We start from the raw sequence: 19,432 nt of genomic DNA, 5'->3' as shown, positions 1-19,432 counted from the left end.
TCCTCACTTTGAAAAGGAAGCCATCTTTGGGGTACTAGTCTATTTTTTGAGCTAAAAATAGACTAGTACAAATGTTACAGAAGCAGATCAGAAGAATGGCATAGATATAATGAAATGAAAACCATTCAAAATGGTTCTTTTAATTTGATACATAAAAGGAGGTGGATGATGCAAATAAGTCTAAAACATATGGTGAATATAATAAAGTAACTTTGAGACATGGATTTCAAAAGTTGGTCGTATTGTACATGATCTTACAAAACTTGGATAGATGAATGAGGATGCCTATGCATCTGATTATTCTCTCTCTTTTAAAGACAATCTCAGTTCACTCAACCAACTGGTGCAATTCAAAATTTGTATTTGATAAATGAGCCAATCAGATAAGAGTTATAAACTCCTATGCTACAAATATTAGGTACTGGATCAAAATGTAATTTAAAGTTATGTTTTGGGCTTGAGGCTGAGATGTTGTAATTTTTTTATAAAAGAGAAGTCTGTGAAATTGAGGAAAAAGTTGAGAGATATATTTTTATAAGGAGAGGTGATTCTGTTGGGACCACAAGAGATTATTTCTGCATGTAGGTGAATGAATTTTAGTAAGAGCATAATAAAACACAGTCGTGTGTTTCTACAATTGTCTTCCTGACTCTATGTATTTTTCTCTCCTAAACAGAGAGAGAGGTCAAGGGTCTATATGTCTGTTTGTTTGGATTTCATGAGCTGCATGTTTCATTTGTTGCTTTCATTCAAGGGATGAATTAAGCTGCTTTTAAGTGAAATGTGGAGGACTATACATTCATTTAGGTATTTGTAAGAAGAGTTTCATGAAACAACCTTTTTTAGGTGTATCATTGCCAAGCATTGATACAAGTTTACTCTTTGGATATGGAGTTTAGGTGAAAAAAAAGAAGCATTTACATTGTGGGATTTGATTATGTTGCCTTGGTAGAGTACCAATCTAGAATTTATGTGCTCCAAAGTTCTTCTCCAAAGTTCAAAAGAACACTGTATTTAATGATAAATCATCTGAATCATTTTGTTTTATATATTTTAGTTTAGTTGTTGCATGTTCTCAGGGTTAGTAGTGAAAAAGTTCAAGAAATTGCCAGTTTTGTATTAATCTTACAAATCTTGGTGCAAATTTATGAGAACATTTTTGTGTGATATAAAAAGGATAGATTTGTTGATATTGTGATAAGGGTTACCGTCCTAGATTTGGGAGAATCTGAAGTGTAGGTGATCTCTCATTTGTTGGCCAAGTCACTCATTGAATCTAATTATAAGAAATGACAATTTTTTAGGGTTTGATGGCATGCAGATTTGATAACCAATAGATTGGTGACTCTGTTGGGAAAAAAACATAGATGCTTATCTTTTGGAGGAGTCAAATAAGTTATTTTCATATGGAAAAGTATTGTAGCATGTTTAAAAAAGAAGAAAGGGTGTTTTATTAGCAAAGTGAACCCATAAAGAAATTGAGTTTGAAGGTACTTTTCATTGCTTGATGTTTGTCCTCTTTGGAGAGGTAGAGACTCTATTTGTTTGAACTTGTTTGAAGCTACAAGACATTTCTAGGTACTTCACATTGTTTACAATTTGCATATTCAAATCAACATTCAACCCCTCAACATTCAGAAGGATCAATTTGAATTGATGTGATCTCATCGATTACACATTTCATGAACATTCAGAAGGATCAAAATGAGTTAGTTCCATCCTTCAACCCGGGGCTTTTAGAAAAAATCAAAGCTATTCTAAAACATATGAAGCCAAACGATGCATCGTGTTAATGGCCTATCTCAGTGAATTTGATAAAGACATGGGTTATTTATTGAGAGAGAAGGAGCTTGTTATAGTTCACCAAGATTTTATAGTTGCAATGGACATTAAGAGCAATTTGAAATACAAAATTCCAATAGGATATATGGTTGCAAGTTTGGGTTACTGCAAAAGATCTAATGTAAATAAACAAAGCAAATAAGAAGGTATGGTCTCTTTGCCTCAAAATGTTAATGGTACCTTGTCTTTGAATGATAGTTGTAAATGTCCTATTGAATGTGAGGAAGGGTATGTATAGTGTCCTAAATTGTAACCCTATATAATTTTACACTATTTTGTGTGCTCTTCCCTCAGTATGTTTTCCCTTAACTCTTATCCAAGCCTATTTTTGTCCCTTATACTACAAAATCGATGTCATATGTCTACATGGTGATCTAAACCCCTGTCTCAAGCTAAGTGCACCTCATCCATGGCTTGTTCACCTTGTTTTGCATGGACAAAGGCACCTAGGGCATCCTTGTCCCTCAAAATCGTACCTAAATTTGAACATGTTGGTGCTTGCTTCCTACTAGTTGGTTCCCGATCCCAATGTCTCATTATCACCGTTGAAGGGTGGCCTAACTTACGAAATACCTTGAGAACCCTACATAAGAGAATTCTTTCAATTCATTTTCACATCCACACATATCACAAGCATCCATTTTCCATCCACAATATCAAACATCAAGGCGACATTTGATTCCACCATATCCTTCAAAGCATTATTTAGATCTAGGCATTATGGAGCAACAAATTACAACAATCTTTATGCAAGCATGTGTTTATGACTGAGTCATTTATGTCTTGTCATGTCATGTCATATCATGTTACTGCATCAACACTTGTGATCACATTCAAAGTGCATTGCATCATCAACCTTCATCAACTTTAGCAAACTTAAGGTATAATATCCAACATTTTACTTTAGAGCTTTCAATTCAATTATAGGGTTAATTCAAAACTCGGGGTTTGACCTAGGCAAACCCCACCAACAACACCATTTTCCTATTTTGTGTGTGTAGGCGACAAGTTCAAAAGACATAGTTATAGATTCAAAAAGAGTAGACTACAACACATAGAATTAAAATTTGTGAAGGCAAAAACTGGAGGACAAGGTCACCCCAAACGAATTTGTTCGACACTTTTCTAACAAAACTTCAGAGAAATACTCATAATAGTTTCCTAATCCTAAAAAGACATGTGTTGTTTGTATCTGACACTCTAAGGACAAGGGCACCCCAAGTGAAAATTTCTAGCACTTTTGAGCTCAAATTCCAAGCACATGTTTCTCTCTACTTCCTCTTTCTAGATATGTACTTATGTCTACATATCATATTCGAGACTATTTGTACATGCTAATTCTTGTCAATTTCACATCTTTAGCCCTACATCTTGCATTCAATTTACATATTTCCATGTCTCATTTTCAACTCAAACAAATAGTTGAATGTAGAAGTCAATCAACATTCAACCCCTCTTAAAACATTTCGGATTGAATCTACTGGGTTCATCCCTCTTTAATGTAATAAGAGTGAAAAGTAGGCACATTCCTTGTTTACATTGCTAAACTAGTAAATACCTATATTTCACCTATTACATTTTGGTGAGCTCGACACTTCTAGCATTTTGTATGTTTTTTATTGGGTATTTTCATATTTGTTTTCTCATAATGGAATTTAAACAAAATTTGATTGATTTGTTATTTTACAATGTGGTTACACTACTTATTAGCTATTTTTATCAAGATCATGTGTTGGATAATAGCTTCTTTCACTTCATGTTGCTTGCATTCATTCATACAACTTTAATGTATTGCATTATGAGGGTTTCAGGGAATTTTCCTACATTCAAGTCATTTCTCAAAGCTTTCATACATATTTAATGTTGCTATATGATGATATTTTTAAAGAGGTTAATGGAATATTTGGGTTTCATAAAAGATTTGGTAGATGTTTCAAATGAATTCTTTGCTAGTCTTAAAGATGATATTGAAACGAACCATACTTGTACTTCTCCTAGAGTATCTTTTATTCATATGAAAATAATTAATAATCCAATCAATGATGTCTCCAATAGAGAGGCAACATTGAAGAGTGATGATGAATCCTCTTCCCATATAAATACTTTGGTACAAGTGGGACAAGGTAAACATGTTAATCTTAGTACATCTATCACTCTAGATCCTCCATATTCTCCAAGAGATTATCTTAATAATCAACATATTTTTAGACAAGATGATGTTATGCATTTTATTCATGATCTATCTCCTAACATAACATTGAGTGAAGATGAAGCTTTTGATGATGTGAATACTTCTCCCGAACCTAACAATTTGGACACAAATAATGATAATAGAAATAGGAATCTTCCCACAAAGGATATTCTTTCTTCATCTATTCATCCCTTTTGTCCTTCAACATGTCCTTACACAAAATATCACAAAGAAGTAAATATTCAAAATCCCCCACCTCCCCTATCAATTCTTTTACCAAAGCCTAACCTTCCTATCCAATAGGAGAACAAAGTTCTTTCTATAGCATAAAAAGTATTTTGGCAACTTCTAAATAATGGTCAAATAACCTTTCCTCACACTAAACACACACTTTAACCAAGAGATTGCACTAAGTATTATCTTTTTCATCGTATAAGTGATCATAATATTAATGATTGTGTATCATTTAAAAGATATGTTTTAACACTTCATATTTCATTTATAAAAAATGATATGTATCGATCTTCCTTTCGAAACATAAAGTAGTGCACTAGCACTCCCTTCGCCTATTATGTTGCTCGTCACGTTGTGACGTTAGTAGCTTACCTTTTGAGGGGCTATTTTTCATTTGTGATGGTACAATTTCATGTGCAATCATACTTTTCTATCAACACGATATCCTTTCTCATTTTGGTCTCAATGCTTGGGGGGCAAGGCAAGGATAGTATTGTTAATTTTTTCTCTTTTCAAAGATCCATTTTTCGTTTACTGAATATCATCTTTTATGTGAATCTCCTCTCTTGCATAGAATGGTTTGTCCTTTCTATGGATTTAACTCTTGCTTGGAGGTGTGTATCCTTGGTTAGGACCTCTTCCTTGCTTGAAAGTGGATTTTATTATCTCTCTTGGGTGTTGAAAGTGCATCCTTGTTCTCCTCTTCTTGGTCAAAGATGTTATTTTGGTCTGAGATCTCCTCTTGAGGTAGGTGTCTTGAAAAAAAGATCTCTTTCCTCTTTTTTACTATGCATCCCGCAAAAGGATCCCTTCACACTTGTTGAAAGATATCTATTTTAAAACTATATCTTCCTTGCTTAAAAATAGTTAGGCCTCTTTAGCTTGGAGTGATGTACATTGTTTCCTAAAGGATATCTCTTGATGACAAGGGTGTTTATTGTTGTTCTGTTTCTTTCTACTTTAAGACATCAACATAGGAGTATGTTGACATCTTGAGGGGGGGCATATATGCAGCCTCCTAGTATTTCATTCCCAGGTGCATTTATTTTTGTTACAAATTTCCTTACAAAAATTGGAGGACAAGGTTGCCCTAGGTGAATTTATTCAACACTTTTCCAATGAAACTTAGCGGAAATACTCAAAATGACTTCTTGATCCTAGAAAGACATCTATCATTCGCATCCAACACTATGAGGACAAGGACATCCCATTCAAAATTATCCTACACTTTTGAGCCCAAATTCTAGGCCCAAGTTCTTCTTTGTTTCCTCTTTTAAGATATGTACTTATCTTTGCATATCTGATTTGAGACTGCTTGTACATGTTGATTCTTGTCAATTTCACATCTTTAGCCCTAGAGCTTGCATTCAATTTACATCCTTCCATAGCTCATTTTAAACTCAAACAAAGAGTCAGATACAAAAGTCAATCAACATTCAACCCTTCTTTAAATATTTAGGATTGAATCTATTGGCTTCATCCCTCTTTAATGTTAGAAGAGTGAGAAGTAGACTCATTCCTTGTTTACATTGCTAAACTAGTGAATACCTATATTTCACCTATTACGGTATGATTAATATATTATGATGAAGGGACTTTCATGCAAGATGAAGATACAATTTGCAATAAAAATAATGAAGTTTGTGATCAGCTAATAGGTGAAAAATGTGCAAACTCAAATGACATTTATAGTGAAATAAAGGATATATACGAAGTTGTATCTTGCAGTAATGTTGTCATTGAAGAACCAAAGGAATGCATTGATGTTGAGTTTGATATTTCAGATTGTGATTTAAATAATGGTAATAGTATTCCAATTGTTCATGACACTCTATATGAAGTAGGTATGGAGGTTTTTCTTTTGCATGAAGAGAATGTTGATACTTTTAAAATTCCAGATCCATGTATGAAGTTGCAAAGTGATGCATTTAATGTTGAATACGATTTTTTTTTGTGGATGATGATTTGCACAAAATGGAGATAATTTTTTTTACTTTCAATAATGAGTGCATTGATAAAGGTGTTGGCCCAGTCGTGAATGAGAAAGTTTCAGATATTTATTTTGATGTAGGAGATTGTGTTGATTGAAGTAAAGGTGACCATGAAATTCATGGTGAAATTAATGAATTATTTAAAACCTTGTTTGAGGCATTACTTGTGAAGTTCAATGATGAAATTTTTGAGCATAAAGATGGATATGGACAAATTTCAAAAATTGGGTTTTTCAATCTATTGGTTATAATGACTATGAGTATGATAAAATTTTATTTGATAACGAGTATGAATGTAAGTAGGTTGCAGTTGTGGAAGAATCACATGGATATAAATGCAAATTCTCAATTTAACAAATCGAACCAATGCTTATGAAGGAATAATTCCAAATATAGATATATTGCTTGCATATAAATATTTTCATTTTCCTAATTGGGAATTGGTGAGTGATTCTAGAAATGTGCAACAAGATTCATTTGGGTTATCTTTTGATTGTTTCATATTTAGCATGGAGGTTGAAGTTGAGTCTAATGATTTATTGGGCTATAAGAAAGTTCATCTCTTAGATCAATGGGGCAAATATTTGATATTAAAGATATTAGTTTTCCACAATCCATGATAGTTCTTGCTAATGCTTCTAGATTAGATCGTGTTTTTTTTTTGTATTTACATTTTGGATCACACTTTGTGATCCATCATCAGGATGATAGAAAAGCTCCAATAGCAAAAAATAAAGATAGTTGCAGACTTGAGGGATATAAAATGAGGCAGGAAAGACACAAAATATAAAAAAAAATTAAAAATAAAAAGATAATGAACCAAGCACCCAGATAATGAAAGAAAGAAAAAGACTCAAGAAGGTTAAAGAAAGCCAAAGAAATTACTATATATATATTCTTTTTTCTTTGTATTTATTTGCTTGCGGATATATATATATATATATATATATATATATATATATATATATATATATATATATATATATATATATATATATATATATATATATATATATATATATATATATATCCGCAAGCAAATAAATACAAAGAAAAAAGAATATATATATATATATATATATATATATATTAAATTTGTTATTTCCAATCAAGAGATAATTAAAAGACATCAACAAAACACAAATATTTATTCTGCAATATCAAATATTTATTGCTTATGCTTCTGGATTAGATCGTGTTTTCTTTTTTGTTTTATATCTTTTAATTATCTCTTGATTGGAAATAACAAATTTACAATGAAGATAGGGGTCAACATAGTAGTATGGAAAAAAGCTTCAGTAACGATATCAATGAGCAAGCAGTTTGCAAGAGTCCTTTAAATTATTGGCCTAAAGCAGTGTACAGAGAACAAGGTGTTCAATAGAGGCAAATTTGGTTTTTTAATTTTTGGTGGCCCAAGGCCACGAAATGAAAAATTGGCGATATAAGTGCATATTGACGCAAAATGGAGAAGAGCGAAGATGTCCAATGGATTTGGCTTTTGGTTTGCATTCTAGAGAATTTTTGGGTCCTCTATGCTTGCAGGAAGCATGTGTCCCCAAAGATAAGCCACTGGTGGTATTTGCAAAACTATACCCTCTCCCCCATAAGATTTTATGTGGTATGCAAACCATAATTTGATTAGACAACATTTACAAAAATTTAACCTTTGACAAATCAAGAATTGCTATGTAAAACATTATTTAAATTTTAAAGGTTTGCTAAACTAGTGTATTACCCTAAGGTTAAAATCTTCCAAGATAATACTTTGTCTGCGAAAACTTTATTAACCTTTATTAACCCCTTTGCTAAATTCCCTTGCTAATAATTTTTTAACATTATAAACTTTTATTTGTATTGGCCAAATTGGATCCCTAGCTAAAGCTTACTCTATTATTCCTATATGACGTTGAGTACAAGTTTTTGAAGCATTAAGTTTTATTATTCCTATATTTTGGTGAGATTAATACAAATGTGAGCATTAAATGTAAGATGAACCATGTGATATGCCGCTTGGCATTAAAGTGCAAGAGTGTAACAAGAAAGGAAAGGAGGTTAGCATACATTGTGATGTTGCACAAAAGTCCAATATATTATTATTAATGGAAGACCATATCTTAATACATAAAGTCACAACAGAAGTGTGGGTGGTGCTACATGGATATAGCCCGTGAAAATGCAAGGAATCAAGTGATCACATCAACCATACAAATTGGCAAAGGAAATACCACAATGATGCATATTGCATATTTGTAACACTTGGATGACAACAACATGCTACCAACAAAAAACATATCTATAATGCTTTAAGAATATGTTATAATATGTAATTTTTCTATTGAATTTTATATCACTATTTATAGGTAGAGAAGTTCGAAGGGCTTATTGGATAAATTGAGTTTCTAAGAAATTTCAGTTCATACTTAATTCTCATTTAATCATTAAATTAGTAGAATCTAAGTGAGTTACCCCATTTAACCCTATTGGAAAATAAAAGATATCACCATTAATGGTATCTTGATCATGCTTAAAAGAAGTTGTGTGGAAATTTGCGGGAGGGTACCTAGAAAGGACATATCTTGGGAAAGACATTGACTATTATTTGATGTGATTGCTTAATTTACTTCTACAACATTGCAAATGACAAGGAATTTGGTGGTACCAACCTCTCTTAAGCTCAAATTACCTATGTTGTCATTTCAACAAAAATGCGAATGGGGTGATATGATGACCAAAACACTAAAATTTAAATAAAACTAATGTCATTGAATTAATTCAAGAGCCAAGTAAGTTTCATTAATTCAATTTATTTGAAGCTAAGGCTTAGTGTCTTTAAAATCCAACGATCAATCAATAGATTGTCATCCTAAATCACTTCAGCTAATTGAAGATGTTTAGTGAGTTCTACTTGCATGGATACTCTAATTAGGTTGATTTCTAATTCAAATAAAATGACCTTTTTTGGACTCATTCTAGACCAACATCTAAAAACATTTTCAAGGTTGTGTATGCGGTTAAATGGATTTTAGGCTTTGAATTCATCACTGCAAATAGTAGGTACATAGCCAAAGTAGAGCTATCTTCTCAATTTGTAGCATCATTGCTTGGCCTAGGTGAAGATAAAGACATTGTGTTAGTGTTAAGCAAAGAGATTATTAAGGAAGACTTATTGGGTGGCCTTGAAAAAATAGTGGAAGCTGCATGGATTTTTGGTGGGGGTTCCCTTTGCACAAGACAAAGATATTTTTTTGAAAACACAAACAATTATTCTCTAGTACACATTCTTGGGAGGTTTTAAACACATGTTGCTAGCTTTACACTACAAAAAGACATGAAAAGGGTGTCAATTCCTCAAAGAATTTTTCGTATTGAATCCTACTAGTGACAATGACCTACTCTAGATAAGAGAGTTTATGGCTCAATTTGTGGAAGAGGAAGGCCATATATAATAGTACCTCATGAAATGTTGAAGACCCTTTTTTGATAAATGGTTCAATATTCTCTTTTTCTTTTAATGTCTGAAGAGGCCATATTGTTTGCATGCCACAACTTTATTTAAAACCCTTTTTGAATGTATATAGCCATAATAGTTTTTGATTACGTGAAAAATAGGTTTTGAAGGGACCTAAAACCCTTTAAAAATCAAACAAGGGATAGAACTTGATCGCTCAACAAAGAGAAGAGAGCCACCAAAAAAAAAACAGAGTCTGCTCCGAAAGACAACATGCAACCCAACCAAAGACAGGGCCAAAAAAACCAGCCCAAACAACCAACTACAAGGGCCCTCAAGATTTACAACTGGCCTTATGGGAACGAAGAGTCATATTAAAAGAAGGCTTGGACGCCTTTGAATGCTTCCCCTTTACAGGAAATATAGCCACAATAGTTGGCAATGACTAATTTTGAGGAAATTTTGTTGAAGCTCATGGGTAATACCTTGAGGCTTTTATAAAGTTGATAGTATAATGAAATACAAATCAATTGTGATCAATATTATTTTAAGGGAAATAACATAACTTTTAATCACTTTGTCTCCTTGCAATCATGGATACTCCCATACAAGTTTCTTCATAAAATGCAAGAATGTAATAGTCACTAACGTTGATCAAAGGAGAAAGAAGGAGATTTTACATTGCTTAAGCTTGTCTAAATGTAATAGGCCTATAATGGAAAATCTTTGAACTTTTTTAATGTTCATTTATCATTTTATATACATACTCCTTTGTTTATGTTCATTTCTTGTTTGTATACACAAAATGTGTAGGGGGCCTCGACTATTTTCTATTTGAGTGTATTGAAGGATTGTTGACATTGATCAATCCAAGTGATTGTTTTGTTAGTTTCCTTTTTATGCAAGCCTTCCAAAGACGATGCTATAGTTGCATATACATTAATAATTTTCTTGTGATACCTAGTATATCTAAGAAGTTTTTGACTTTTTATGTACTTTTGAAGGTGATAGATTCATAATTAAGGAAATCTTCATGTGATCCACCATTAATCCTTCCTTGCAGATAATATGCTCCAATAGTGTTCCAAAAGGTACTACAAAGATGCATTTCTTAAGATTCAATGATATCTGCATGCTCAATATTTATCCATTATAGTTTGGAGTGCTTGCATATGATTATTGATGAGGCCATAAATAGTCTAGTCATCTAGGTATACTTCAAAGAAGTCAAGGATGAAATATTCAAAGGTGTTTACCATGATCTAGCTAAAAATGGTAAGGGCATTTTTAGCCCAAATGGCATGACTATATACATTAAGGATCCCCATTCTGTAGCAAATATGATTTTTGGGCCCTCTTCTCTAAAATGGGGCCTAGATAAGCATGAACTCGCATAAGTGTGCAATTTTGCAACATTACAATAGGTATATTTCAGTTGTGCATAGCAAGTTTAGAATCAGTCATAGAGAAGACAACATAAACCAAGATAGATATAGGAGATGTAGCCCTATTCATAGGTTTTCATCCTTAATTGATCAACATTTTGTATGAGTGGATTGATATAACCCACACATAGAAATTGTCCATGTGGTATAGTTGAATATTGATTGGTAACAATTCCTTTCTATTTTAATGGTGTTCACCAAATAGCCTATAAAAATATACATTTTCTAACAAGTTAGATATTACAGTTGATTGATTGCAAATGCTTATTTAACATCCTACAAACTATCTTTCTAAATCATTCAAAAATATTTGCCTCTTCAACTTATAAGTTGCTTCTATAAGAAGGATGTCAAAGCTTTAAATGGTAAAATATAACCATCTATTGATAACTATTACAAATTACAATATTTTCAAATCGATCTTTGGACAACTTTTCGAAAGCACTACTGCATGAAACCTTGTAGTTAAGATTTTATCACATGCTTGAAATACATAGAAAGGTATTTCCACAATTTTTAATGTTGTGGGGTGAGAAATGTTTTAACTACTTGAAACTTGTTTTTTCTAGTGATAAACAAATTTTTAGAAAACAATTACCTTTGTTTAACATAATAACATAATTATTTTAGAATGAAATAAAACATGAAAAAAAAATAAAAAAAATTACCTTTGTATAATATAAAATAACATAATTATTTTAAAATAAAATAAAATACAACAAAAACATAAGAAAAAAATGAAAATTTTGATCAAACAAAATAATAAGCGCAAGCCACTCATTCCAAAAATTGACGTGGAATGATCTAACCCACTATTGTACAATCATGTCTTTCATTCTAAAAATTCAGACAAGGTACGGAGAGGTCGACGGTTCGAGTCGCTACAACTGCAAGAGGGATCTGCGGTCTGAAATGGTCAACCGTTCAAAAAGGTCAACTGTTCGAGTCGCTTTGACTGCAAAAGTGATATGTCGCCTAAAAAGGAAGGTGGTTTGAGTAGGTTCGAGCGCAAGAGAGATCTGCAATTTTTCTCTTTATAATATCCCTTATTCTATTGTTGACAAAGTTGTTTCTTGGTGTGTGCTTTCACTTCTTGGGAAATTCTAGGGATCTCTATTGTAAATCTCCATTCTTTTAATAAAATTTAGAATGTGGACCAAATATTGATGTGGTTCTAAAGTGGGTTTAATGGAAATGAAATCTTAGAAGTAATTTATGAATTTCAACAATGTGCAAGGGATTCTTTTTATTTTATTTGTCGAAGTATGAGGATTACTTATCAAGCCTTTCATAGGGACCATGGTTTGTATTAGTTTATCTGAAAAAAAGGGCTCTTCTTTTTTAGCCTAAAAAAATGTCAATAAGATTCTTAAATTCTAATAGGTATGGCTTCCTAATCTATCATTAGAATATTGGAAGGAGATCTTATCTAGCATTGCTAATTCATTTAGATAGTTGTTGAAGATGAATTCAATTACCAAATCTGAGAAATCATTCTTTATACTAAATTTTGTGTTATTGTGGTAGACAAGGTTTTTTCGTTTTGAAATCTTTTTATCCTCAAAATGGGGTTTGGAAGCAACATATTAATTTTGAGGATTCATTGATGGTTTGCAACAACTACCTAGCTAGTCATGTTGTAGTGAGATGCTTGAACAACATGCACTCACAACTAGTTTGGAGGAAAAAATCTATCCCTCTTGTTCAAAAGGAAATTAGTTTCGTCTTTGAAGAGCTGAAAAGCTACCATTAGAATTTTATAGTGAGTGTAATAGTAGAAAGCAAGGGTGTTGGTGATACATCCCAACCAATTGATTGTATTGTGTAGCTTGAATAGTCATGGAATCAAAATAGAAGCTTAGCCCTTTGCTTCTTTCCACCTTAAAGGATGCTATTAAAATTATGAATCCAACCAAGAAAGAAATTATTGGAAGGATTTGTCAAGCTCTCTTTAGAACGTTATGATTTCAAACTGCCTTGATTTGGTCAATGTTCTATAGTCCTTAAGTAGTTCACCTTGTCTCTCTTGTATTTTGCCCCTTATGATGTGATTGGATGACTTGCTAATATTTTAAACTTTTTATTGATTGCTCTTGACTATTAGTTGGACTTCACTAATTTATCTTTCTTGCTTTGTATTAAAACATTAGGAACTTTTAAAAAACTCTACCTTTTAACATTAAAAAAATCTCTAATCTCAAAACAACAAATTTATTGAACCTATTAACAACCATTTATCAAAGTTTGTTTTTATATTCTATATTCTCCATTTCAACATCTTTATTTAAGTTTATATATTAATAAAAAAATTAAAAACTAAATAACCTTAAAACACATCTAATTGTTAGAAATTTTTTATCTTTAAATTGAAAAAATAAAATGATATAGAAAATATGCTCACCCACTCCAAAACTAAACGAAGTCTGCATAAGGTTTTTTCGGTAGGATTGGTTTCTCCAGTTTCTTTGAATGTTTCGTGGGGAGCTGATGCTTCCCCTCAGGCCCAATGAGGATTATATCATGGAATGTTAGGGGCTTAAATGCCCTTAACAAATGACGTTTGATTAAGTCACAATTGGAATTAATGAAGTGTGATTTGGTGTTGTTACAAGAAACTAAGCTAAATCTGTCTTCGGCTGATAGGTTATTTTCTTCTTGGAAAGTATGGAATTTTTGCTCATCTCCCTCTTCTGGTGCTTTGGGTGGGCTGGCAGTCCTTTAGAAAGATTCTACTGTACATTTCTCATTAATTGCTTCCTCATCCAATTGGATGCTTGGGCTAGTTAAGAGCAGGCTGTCAAATTTAAAATTATGGTTATTTAATGTTTACAGTCCATCTGGGGTTCTAGAAAAAAGAAATCTTTGGAATTTCTTAGTTTCTCTTGCTACTCCTCTACGGAATGTTTTTCTAATTTTTGGGAGAGATTTTAATGCAATTACTAGTATGGATGAAAAGGGTGGGGGAATTATCCCTAATAAACATGCTATGTCAGACTTTTGCAACTTCATTCACTCCTTGAATTTGTTTGATTGTAAACCTCTTAATGGGTCATTTACATGGACTAACATGCAAAGGGACTTTTGTCAAATTTCGGAAAGGCTGGATCGTTTTATGGTTTCGAATAATTGGTTCAATTCGGGATAGGATTTTGTGTCCTCAATTCTCCCCTTTACTGGCTCTGATCATTTCCCTATTTAGTTCACTATTTTCGAGGATAGGGCTCCTAGAAAGTTACCTTTCAAGTTTGAGCCAATGTGGTTTAGGGACCAATCGTTTTTGCCTTCCTTAAAACAATGGTGGAATTCAGCTCCATTTTTTCCTGGATCTCAAATGTTTTAGCTTGTTAAGAAATTGAGCTTTTTAAAGTTAAGAATAAAGGATTGGAATGTGATGCATTTTAAGAATATTTTTGGTGAAAAGGCCAGGATTTAGGAAGAAATTGAGCAGCTTAATGAAAGCATTGTTGCTTCAGGTATGTCTTATGTAATGTATGATAAGCTAAAGTTGTTGAACATGTAGTTGAATGAGACCTTGGCTAGGGAAGAATCTTATTGGAGACAGAAGTCTAGGGATCTTTGGCTATCTGAAGGTGATCGAAATACTAAATTTTTTCACTCCTCTTCTAAGCTTAAGAGACTTCGCAATTGAATCTCTTGTATTAATGACTCTAATGGTAATAATCTAATAGATGAGGATGATATAGTTGCCGAAGCTGTTAGGTTCTTTAAGTCACTTCTTTCAACAGAGCCGGTGGTGGTAGATGATGAGTTTGTAAACTCGATCCCCCCTTTAGTATCTCAAGAGGACAATAGGATGCTTATGGCCCCCTTTTCGTTGGCTGAATTGAAAGAGATAGTCTTTTCCATGCATCCGGAAAAGGTGTTGGGTCCGGATGGATTTATGGCCTTATTCTTTCAGAAATGTTGGGACTTTATAGGAAAAGATGTGCTTCTAGCCTTGGAGGAGTCTAGAAGGAATAGGTCGATCTTAAGAGAAATTAATACTACTCTTATTGCTATTATTCCGAAAGTAGATAACCCTACCTCTTTTTCGGACTTTCATCCAATTGCCTTGTGTACTACCTTATATAAAATCTTTACTAAGGCAATTTCGGTTAGGCTGTCTAAGCTCCTTCATCGGATAATTTCCTTGGAGCAGGGTGGTTTTGTGCCTGAACGGGAAACTTCTGAAGGTGCCATTATAGCTCACGAAATCCTACACTCCATATCTCAGCAAAAGGTCCCAGCAATGATTCTTAAACTAGACATGCTTAAAGCTTATGATTGTGTTAATTGGCAGTCCCTGGTGGCAGTTTTGTATCATTTAGGGTTTTCGTGTAGTTGGGTTAAGTGGGTCTTTTCATGTATATCCTCTGCCCACTTTTCAGTTTTGATTAATGGTTCTCCCTCAGTATTTCTTGCTTCTACCTGGGGAATTAGGCAAGGAGATCCCCTATCTCCTTTTTTGTTTATTCTTTTGGCGGAAGCATTAAGCATGGCTATTTCTAATGCTATGACATTGGGTCTATGGTCAGGCATAAGAGTGGATGACCTCCCTTCTTCACAATCTCATTGCTTATTTGCTGATGATACGCTTCTGTTTGGGGTGGCCTCTATGAGACAAGCTCGAGTTATTAAGAAAATTATTTCTGATTATGCTGCCTTTTCTGGTCAAAAAGTTAATAATTAGAAGTCCAAAGTCTTTTTTGTGAATGTCCCCACTTTAGTTCGGGACCATCTTGCCCGCTTTTGGAGTTTTCAAGTTGGGACTTTTCCCTGTATGTACTTGGGCATTCCTTTCTTTTTGGGATTGGATAAGACCTCCTTTTGGGATAAAGTTGTCCATTCTATAACCTCCAGAATTTCCTCCTGGAATCATAAGTGGCTTACAATGGCTAGTAAGATCCTTCTAATCAAATTAGTTTTGAATGCCATTCCTACATATTTGATGTCTATCTTATAGGCTCCCTCTCAAGTCATTAATAAGATTAAGGTTTCCCTTAGGACCTTCCTTTGGAATGACAACTTAGGAGGTAAAAAGAAGATCCCTCTTCTTGCTTGGGATAAAATTTGTCGTCCCAAGGAACTGGGGGGTGCGGGTATCCATGACCTAGTTATTCAGAATAAAGCACTGGGGGCAAAATTGATTTGGAAGTTATATGCAGACCCTCATAGTAAATGGGCTTCCGTCATGCTCGCCAAGTATTTAAGGGGAGCATCCAGAGAAAGGATTTTTACTGCAACATCCCTTCCAAAGGGCTCTGCGTTTTGAAATTTTTTGATTTCTTGTAGGGAGGTGGTCTTACCACATTTATCTTGGGTTGTCCATAATGGGAAAAAGGCCCGTTTTTGGGATGAAGTTTGGAATGGGCATCTTGCTCTCTCAGCTATTTGTGGTTGGTCCCCTTTGTGTGATATTCTATTGGATCTTTGGGGGCCTTTTGTTGTAGATTATTTTAACATTGTCACCTTAGGTCCATGTTTAGTGGCTAAATGGAAGGATATCCCTCCCTTGTCTATTAATAACGATATTATTTTAGCTTTTGTAGAAGAACTTTGTAAAAGACCTTTAGTTTTCCATAATAAGGAGGACTCTTTGGTTTGGGTTAAAAATGTTGTAGGCTCCTATTTAGTAAAAGAGGGGTACAATTCTTTGGTTTAGGCCCCTTTGCCCTCTTGTTGGCCTACTAAGATTTTCTGGCATCCTGCTTGTCTTCCAAAGGTAGGGGCTTTTGCTTGGTTGGCAGTCCAAGATAAAGTCCTTACTGGGATGCGATTGGATAGGCTTGAGATTACAACAGTTTTTTCTTGTGTTTTCTGTGGTTATTGTATGGAATCGGTGGATCACCTTTTCCTGCTAGATCCTTTTGCTTCTGAATGTTGGTATTGGCTGTTTGATATGTTAGGATGGTCTTCTACTCTCTGTTCAAATCTACTTTGACAATTTATGTCTTGGCCCTTGTTGTTTCCCTCTTCGCTCTACTCATCTCTTTGGGTTGTCGCTCCATCTCTGGTGATTTGGAATCTTTGGCTTGAAAGGAATTCAAGAATCTTCAAACATAAATCTGCGACTTTGGCAGACATAATTGGTAAAATTCAAGCCTCCATTAGTGAAGTGGTGCTTTCTTTCATTCATAAGTCTTTTTCTCATTGGGATAATTGGGTTACTTGGCGATGGTCTTCGCTTCATTTGATGCCTTCTCATGGGGGTTATATCAGATGGATTTTCTTCGCTTCTTAAGCGCAAGATGGCTAAATGGAATCCTCCTCCTTTCCCTTCATTCAAACTTCAGTTTGATGGGGCTTCTAAGGGCAATTCGGGGAGGTCTGGGATTGGGGTAATTATTTTTTATCACTCTTCAAAGATCATCAAAGCAGTGGGTAAATATATTGGTCATGGCACTAATAATGTGGCTGAGTTTCAGGCTTTATCCTTTGGGCTTGATCTTGCTCTTTCTTTAAACATTAAGGATATTATTATTGAAGGTGATTCAATGCTGGTCTTTCAGGCAGTTGCTAGCAAAAAGTGTCTCTCTTGGCACTTGCAATATTTTTTAGAGCACATTCTCCTACAACTAAAAGGTTTTTCCACTTTCTCTATTTCTCATTGTTTTAGAGAGATTAATGTTTTCACGGATTTTCTTGCAAACAAGGTTGTTGTTGAGGGTGCTGATTATATAGAACTTGCCCCTTCGAAGTTTCGTATCTCCTGCATGAAACTTCTCACTTAACAGACCTACCATTCAGAAATTTCCTTCATTCCCTACTCTTGGTGTGGTTGTTCTTTCGTAAGTGCCTATAATGAGGGTGTTGGCCTTCGGGGCAATATCTTTGTTGTTGACATTTATTGGGAGAATCTCCTCATTAAGGAGAGAGTTTGTTGTGGTTTCTATTTTTTGGATTGACCTACCTTTTGTTCGATTGTCCTCTCCCATCTCCTTGCTTTGTGGGGGTGTTTTACATCCTTGTATGGTTATAGGGGGGATGTTGTCTTGCCTTATGGCAACATCTCTGTTGTAGCTATTTCTGTTAGTAGCTTCTTATTAAGTATGGAGGATGGAGGGGCAATTTATGACCGGCTGACATTTATTTGATAATGAATGGGATTTGGGTTGATTATCATGTTTGTTCTATGGCTGCATTTTTTAATATTATGGATACCTCTGTTGATGGATATCTTCGTCTTCTTTTGTTAGTTCGGAGATTGTCTTTTGGTCTTTCTTTATTTCTTACCTTTGTGGCAAGGTGTTTGGCAATTTATAAGAGTGAGATCGTATGGGTTCTTGTGTAATTATTTTCCTATATGGTCAGAAATGGGATACCTTATGATCGGCTGGCAGTTTTGGTTTTTATTGGGTTTCTTGATTGGCATTGTCTTATCCCATGAAGCTACATGATGGGTTTATGGGATTATCATCACGGTAGATGGATACCTTGGTTTCCATTGGACATCTTGGGGACTGCTTTGATATCGGATCTTCCATGTTAATCATTATTTTTTGTGGTTGGATTTGTTAAAATACATTGAGTCTAATTCTTTGCTTGTTTGGTAATCATTTCTCTTTGCAGTTAGATGTGGGTAACTTTGCCATGAGCTTTCGTTTCACATTAAGTAGAGCTGGTCCTTCTGTTGAATCATTTCGCTCTATGGGTACTCTACTGTTTAGGCAGTTGCTTTAATGATTGGATCTGTTGTAAGATATGAGGGAATTTTCATCTTTTGGTATGAGGTCTCTTGCTCGACATTTTCTCTTATGATGATAAGATAATCATACAACGATTATCCTTTTCTTTGTTATATTCCAGATGGTGTGCAGGTATGGCATTCATTCTTTTTTGTTTTTTCTTTCTATTACACAATGCTCTGCATTATTTGGAGATTTTTTGGCAAAATTGGTGGTTGGTGGCTTTTTTTGAGGAACTAGAAAGTGCAGTTTATAGGGTGCTGCAGATGGCTCCTTATCCTGTTGTTGCTATTATGGCTCTTGCTTTGGACTATTTTATGGATTGGCCTCACCCTGATTTCTGAGGGTTTTCTTCATCCTTCTCTGCTTCTTATATGGATGGGCATATGCTTGCTAACCATTTGTATGTTGACAGGATTGCTTTTACTTGGTTCCCTTTTGGTTGTGTGTTTTGTTTTCTGCAGGGCCTTGGATTCATGTGGTGCATAGACAGATTGGTTTTTTTGGGGTGTTAGAACTGATTTTGTTTAGGATATGGTGGCTTCATTTTGGGATGTTATCTTCTTCACTGGTTCCTACAAGCTTCTCTCAAG

The sequence above is a fragment of the Cryptomeria japonica genome, chromosome 8 (genome assembly GCF_030272615.1).
Source record: "Cryptomeria japonica chromosome 8, Sugi_1.0, whole genome shotgun sequence".
NCBI classification, from domain to species: domain Eukaryota; kingdom Viridiplantae; phylum Streptophyta; class Pinopsida; order Cupressales; family Cupressaceae; genus Cryptomeria; species Cryptomeria japonica.
This window is presented reverse-complemented; position numbering follows the sequence as displayed.